The sequence below is a fragment of the Hordeum vulgare genome, chromosome 4H, assembly GCF_904849725.1.
Source record: "Hordeum vulgare subsp. vulgare chromosome 4H, MorexV3_pseudomolecules_assembly, whole genome shotgun sequence".
NCBI classification, from domain to species: Eukaryota; Viridiplantae; Streptophyta; class Magnoliopsida; order Poales; family Poaceae; genus Hordeum; species Hordeum vulgare.
The window spans coordinates 505,948,410-505,955,718 of NC_058521.1; the positions used below are offsets into that span (position 1 = coordinate 505,948,410).

Sequence of the window (7,309 nt, forward strand, 5' to 3'; positions counted from 1 at the left end):
TCTTTTGGTAGACAATTCATCTCACATGTGCTTCACTTATATCTTTTGAGCTAGATACTTTTGCTCTTTGTGCTTCATTTATATCTTCTAGAGCACAGCGGTGTGTGTCTTGGTAGTTGATCTATGCTTTGAAATTAGTCTCAAAAGGGGTAGTTATCCAAAGGGATACGAAAACATCCACCTTCATGTCCATTGAATAGTTAGAGAAGTTTGATTCATCTCAATTAGTTTTGAGTTGTGGTTATGGTAATACTGAAGTCATGCTAGTAAGGTGTTGTGGATCTAGAAATACTTGTGTTGAAGTTAGTGATTACCGTAGCATGCACGTATGGTGATGTGATGAAATCTGAGCATGATTAGTATATTGATTGTCATCCTGTGCGTGGCGGTCGGGATCGCGCTATGGTTTATACCTACCAACCCTTCCCCTAGGAGTATGCGTTGAATGCTTTGTTTCGATTACTAATAAAATTTTTGCAACAAGTATATGAGTTCTTCATGACTAATGTTGAGTCCATGGTTTAGATGCACTTTCACCTTCCACCATCACTATCTTCTTAGTGTCGTGTAACTTTCGCCGGTGCACAAAACCCACCATTAGCCTCCCTCAAAACAGCCACCATACATACCTATTATGGATTTTTCAAAGTCATTCCGAGATATATTGCCATGCAACTACCACCATGACATGTGCCACCACGTCTACATTGCCATTACATGATCGTAAGATAGCTAGCATGATGTTTCCATTGATGTCTATGCCATGCTAGATCATTGCCACGGTACACTACCAAAGGCATTCCATATAGAGTCATAGTTGCTCTAAGTTTTGAGTTGAAAGTGTGATGATCATCATTATTGGAGAATTGTCCCATGTGAGGAAATAAAAGGGGCCAAAGAAGCCCATAATAAAAAGAGGCCAAAGAGCCCATAAAAAAGAGAGAAAAAGAGAGAAGGGACAATGCTACCACTTTTTCCACACTTGTGCACATTAAGCACCATGATCTTCATGATTGAGAGTCTCTCATTTTGCATGGCGCCATGATTGAGAGTCCCTCGTTTTGTGTTTGTGCAGGATCTTGAGATACTCCGCCGCCAGATTGATACCTTGGTTCTCAAACGGAGGGAAATACTTACCACCGCTGTGCTACATCACCCTTTCCGCTTCAAGGGAACACCAACGCAAGACTCCAAGGCCATGGGGGAAATCCTTTGCATACTTGCCTAGGAAGTCCCTTAAGGTGTAGCCGCAACAGAAGGATTCCCGATGCCGTCAACACGACTATTCCTCGCGCTGTTGCAAGGGAAGCTCAGCTCACATCAGAAGTATTTCTGGCGCCGTTGCCGGAGAGGAGAAATCAAGATCTATCCAAGTAAGTCTCACAAACTCTTCTCTTGCAATTACTTTTGTGGCCAGTTGCCTCTCGTTTTCCTCTCCCCCACTTCACATTTGTCGTTTTCATTCGCCTTTCTCCTTTGCCGTTTTCCTTTGCTGGTTTTCTCGCTTGCTTACTGTTCGCTTGTGTGCCATGTGCCTTCTTTTAGCTTGCATCTTTGCTTGCTAAAAATCCATTGATATGGATCATCATCCACTAGCTAATCTCTTTAAGAGACCCACTCGTGTGGAACAAATTGTAGTGAGTTGAGGGCAATTGACTATTTCTTTGGAGTTTTGCGTAAGATGCGCGAATCTGAAAATTGTGAGGAAGAAATTCATGAAGTGATTCACCATACCATGCAAAAACAAGTTAGACGTCCTCTACTTTGTAGTTGCATGTTTTACGTGGCTGTTATGGGTGACTAGCAAGAACCGTTCTTACCTACGCAAATCCACAATGGTGATATTCAAGTTGCTATTTAACCTTCCACAAGGACCGTCTCTATCGAATCTGATTCAACTAAAGTGGGAGAGACAGAGGCCCGTCATCCATATTTATGACACAAGTTGCATGTCAGTCGATGGAACCAGTCTCTCGTACATGGACGAGTAAGGTTGGTCTGGGCCGCTTCATCCCACAATACCGGCGAATCAAAATAAGACTAAGGAAGTAAGCAATCTGAACATCAACGGACACAAACACTTTTGTGTTCTACTCGTGCATGTTATCTACGCATAGACCTAGCTATGATGCCAATGTTGGGAAACGTAGCATGGGAAACAAGAAAAATCCTATGCGCACCCAAGATCTATATATGGAGATCAACATCTTCCCGACGGGAATTGAACCAACAAACCCTTGTAGATCTCTAAGTGGAAGCATATATAAAGTGGTTGATCTAGTCGTACTCTTCGCAAACCAATCATGATCCGATCCGATCTAGCACCGAATGGATGGCACCTCCTCGTTCAACACATGTGTGGTTGGATGACGTCTACTCCTTCTTGATCCATCAAGAGAGGAAGAGAAGTAGTTGGGATATCAACCAGCACGACGGTGTGGTGGAGATGGTGGTGGAGCAATCCCAACAAGGCTTCGCCAAGCGCCTCTGGAAGTGTCAACAAGAAAGAACGGGAGAGAGGGGAGGCAACAGGGTGTGGGAATTGTTGTGTCCAGCCTTCCCCCTCTCCTCTACTATATATAGGAGGCAAGGGGAAGGTTCATGTCACAACCCTTGGCCCCTCCTTCAAGGAGGGCCTACGGCTAGGGTGGAGTCCTCCCTCCATAAGGAAGGGAGGAGTCCCCCTCCTCAAAGGCACCTCCTGGGTGCCTTGTCCCTTTGGGACTCTTGCCCCTAAGGCAATTTAGCCTCTAGGGGCTGGTGCCCCTAGTCTAGGGTCGCTAGGGTGCCACCCCTATAGCCCGTGTGGGACCACAGGGAAGGTGGACCCTCGAAACCCTTTCGGCACCCCGATACACTACCGGTAATGCGTGAAACTTTTCCAGTAGGGAAAATAGGACTTCCCGTATATAAATATTAACCTACAGACCATTCCGGAACTCCTCGTGACGTCCGGGATCTCATCCGGGACACCGAACAACTTTCGGTCACCAATGTACATATCCCAATACTACTCTAGCGTTAATCGAGCGTGAAGCGTGGGGACCCTACGGGTTCGAGAATCATGTGGACCTGACCGAGACACCTCTCCGGTCAATAAACAATAGTGGGAGTTGCATGCCTATATTGGTTCCGACATTTTCCACAAAGATCATTATCGGTCGAACCACGATGCCAAGGATTCAGGCAATCTGGTATGCAGTTCCCTTTGTCTAGCGGTATGTTACTTGCCGGAGACTCGATCATCGGTATATCCATATCTAGTTCAATCTTGTTACTGGCAAGTTTCTTTACTCGTTCCGTAATACAAGATCATGTGACTAAATCATTAGTCAAATCGCTTCCAAGCTTCTTGTGTTGTTGTATTACCGAGTGGACCGAGAGATACCTCTTCGTCATACGGAGTGCCAAATCCGAGTCTCCATCCATGCCAACCTAACACACACCATCGGAGATACCCGTAGAGCATCTTTATAATCACCCAGTTACTTCGTGACATTTGATGCATACAAGGCGTTCCTCAGGTGTGAGCGAGCTGCATGATCTCATGGTCATAGGAACAGATACATTAACATGTAGAAAGCAATAGCAGTAAACTTGATACGATCAAATGCTATGCTTATGATTTGGGTCTTGTCTATCACATCATTATCCTAATGATGTGATCTTGTTATCAAATGAAAACTCACATCTATGGCTAGGAAACCTTAGCCATCTTTGATCAATGAGCTAGTCCAGTAGAGGCATACTAGGGACACTTCGTTGTCTATGTACCCACACATGTATTTCAGTTTCCAATCGATACAATTATGGCATGGATAATAAATGATTGTCATGAATGAGAAAATATCAGAATAAATACTTTATTATTGCCTCTAGGGCATATTTCCAACAGACAAAAGCAAAGGTTAAACGGAGTTGCGAGTCAAATGTAGACTTGCAACTAGAGAAAATGGTCGTTGCCAAACAAAGGCTAGTTGCGACTCAATGATGTACTTGCAATAGAGGCACAAAGATTGTTGGAATTAGTTGTGAGTCAAAGGTAAACTTACAAGTAAGGTGAAAAAGGATTCAACCCACTTACAAGTTGCGGGCCCACTTGCAACTCGGACAGAATAAATTAGATCTCGTTGCGAGTTGAGCATGCGCATGCAACTGGGTAGGTTCAGAGACAAGTTATGTGTCGAGAATAGACATGCAATTTGGTACTACGAGTTGCAAGTCGAGATGGGCATGCAATTGAAACGGGGTCAGACAAGTTCCATGTCTCGGCTCGACATGCAGTTGAGTCAGCATTGGACAAGTTATGTATTAAGAATGCATAGGCAACCGAGTTGAGAAGGAGTAAATTGTGTGTCAAAATAGAAGTGCAAATTGATTTCAACAAGTTTACATGTTTTAAATAGACATGAAACATAAAACCCCCTTCAAATGCACTAAGTGAAAATAAGAATGGGAGACATCTTTCTACTTTGTTCATAGCCCACGTTAAAACAATAGAAAAGGAACAATGCTCGGAAAAAAGAAAAAAAATAGCAATGCAAATGCTGCTAGCGGCGAATCCAAAACAACGCGTGCCCGTTTATGGTATTTATACAATCGGGCGCACACCCTTCCACCACACTGGGTCGAACCATTTTCTTTTTTTTGTTATAAAAATGCAAAAAATCTTCTAGTGAGGGCGCGATTCAAACTAGTGATCTAGGAACTATGGGGTTGTTTGGATGGTGACCAACTCTTGCCTTACCAAAAAGTTGGTGCAACCCAAGGAGTAGTGGATGAGTTCATGATCATGAGGCTGACATACGTGAGTGGGCTGCCAAACATGATTTATTAGCTCAACAAATGTGGGAAGATAGAGAGAGTGTAGTGACAATGAGGCTAACGGTAACATATTTTAGTATCTCTAGTGTATTTCCCATGTGAGGGAACAATTGAATCTTGTAGTGTATCTTTGTTGTGTTTTCATGTGAGGGAACAATTGAAGGATGTAGTATTTCAATTTTGATGAATTTATGTAACTTACTTTAACCGTGTAATATTGTGTGACTTATTTCATAACCATAATTGTTTGAGCAGTTACTCTTGAAGTGTGAAGATGGATGTTTCTATGATGGTCGGGACTATGCTTCAAGTACATTTGTTTAATCACTTTAAATGGTTTGTGTTGTTGACCTATGTGCAGGTCATGGGGCAACGACGACCCACTACAAAGATTGAGGTGGAGTCCAATCCTCGTGAGATGTATATAACCTGGACTGGTGAGGCGACAAGGTTTATGCTTGATTGGTATATTGAGCTTTGTAAGGACAAACCTACAACTGTCAAGTTCAAACAACAACACCACTTGCATTGTGTTGATGCTCTAAATGGCAAGTTTCTTAGTGTCACTCAAACCCAATAGGACGGACAGTACCGTTGATGCAAAGAGAAGTGGGGTTGGGTGCGTCGCGCCATGGCCAATAGTGGCAACGACTTTGACATGATTACTTTCACATTCACTCTTTCCGAGTCAGGAAAGTAAAACCTAAATGTAAGTTTGTATTTCTATGTTATCTTGCTTCTAACATGGACTAGTTCAAAAATGGGTGGATAGGCTGCTATTATCCATATATGCGCTTCCTATTCACTATTTTTTATTGTGTTTGCTTAATATTTTAACATCTTTTGTTTTATCTTATATGCAGAAAACTGCATTCAATTATCTTACTAGACCCATGAGGTTCTTTCATCAATTGCAAGAGTTATTCTATGACCAGTCCCATGTTGATGGCTCGCTTGCAACTGACCAAACCACTATCAGTGTGGATGATGACAGTGATGATAACGGAGAAGTGACGGAACTTGAGGCCAATTAATTATAGTAAACATCGATGAAGCTGACTCTCATAATATTGATTGTCATAGTCCTAAAGTTGACTTGGAAGTCAAGTCTTTAAACAGGAAGCATAAGTGTGTGTCATCTTCACCTTCCAAGAAGGCAACTAAGGGGAAAGCAAACAAGAAGGGAAGATATCTATTGATGATATGGCAGCCAATATCAAGAAGTCAGCTGACTCTCTTGCATCTCCTATTGTTTCCGTGCAACCAATGCCACCTACAAATCCATATACAAACCGTTGGAAGCGGATAAATGCCCTTACCATACCAGTTAAGGATAAACTTGAGGTCGTAGCATATCTATCCAAGCCAAACTAAGATATCTTTCGTAGTTATATCAACTATGCTGCTGAAACAATTCTTGGGCGGTGGGTCCTTTGCTTCTTTGAGCCTCGGTTTCTAGAAGATGGTGGTAGTGGTGGATCTACAAGTGCTCATTGAATGTCCACATGACTAGCCAGTGTTTGTGGCTTACTTTTGTTTATATCGCTAGGAGCATGGGTAACATACATCATGCATATTTTGTCTATATAGAGCAGATTGGGTGCATCATATTTTGTTTATATGGAGTAGACTGGTGCATGTCTGACTAGTATGACTGGCATGGACTGGTAAAGGCTTGCTTACTATGTGAAATTTACCTAGCCTCCTTGACTAATCTGATGTATCGAACAATATATGAGTTATATAATGTATTAGTTGAACCATGTCATTGATAATTTCTGGAAATGCATACTTACAATTTGTGTGTATGTGTGTGTTTGAAAATTGAAAATTTGTATTTATGGCATGTGATATATGTGACGTAGTATACATTTCCAAATTTGAGAACATTTCCAAATTTGTGAACATTTTTCAAAATCATTAATTTGTTTTTTCAAATTTGCAAACTTTTTATTCAAAACTTGATGAATTGTTTTCATTTTTTCATGAAGTTGTTTTAGTAGAATGTTGTTCACGCGGTAATCCACTTTCCAAATTCATATATTTACCAAATAATTAAAAATTCTAAGTGTTACAGTAGATAGTATAGTGCAAAAAATATCATGGCCACTACTTGAAAAGACGTGGATGTCGCCTAGAGGGGGGGTGAATAGGCGCTTTAAAATAATTATGGTTTAGCTTTCAACAAATGCGAAATAAAACGTACATTTAATTAGTCAAGCACAAAACCTAATAAAACTAGGATCGCCTATGTGCACCAACAACTTATGCTAAGCAAGATAAAAAACTAAGTGATAGCAAGATATATAACTAGAAACAATATGGCTATCACAAAATAAAGTGCATAAGTAAAGGGCTCGGGTAAGAGATAACCGAGGCACGCAGAGACGACGATGTATCTCGAAGTTCACACCCTTGTGGATACTAATCTCCATTGGAGCGGTGTGAAGGCACAATGCTCGCCAAGATGCCACTAAGGCCACCG

General features: G+C 41.7%; 1 pseudogene; it reads left to right on the forward strand.

Moving 5' to 3' along the window:
* The first annotated feature begins 5,188 nt into the window (after positions 1–5,188).
* LOC123450665 lies at positions 5,189–6,321 on the forward strand (annotated as a pseudogene).
* Positions 6,322–7,309: the final 988 nt, after the last annotated feature.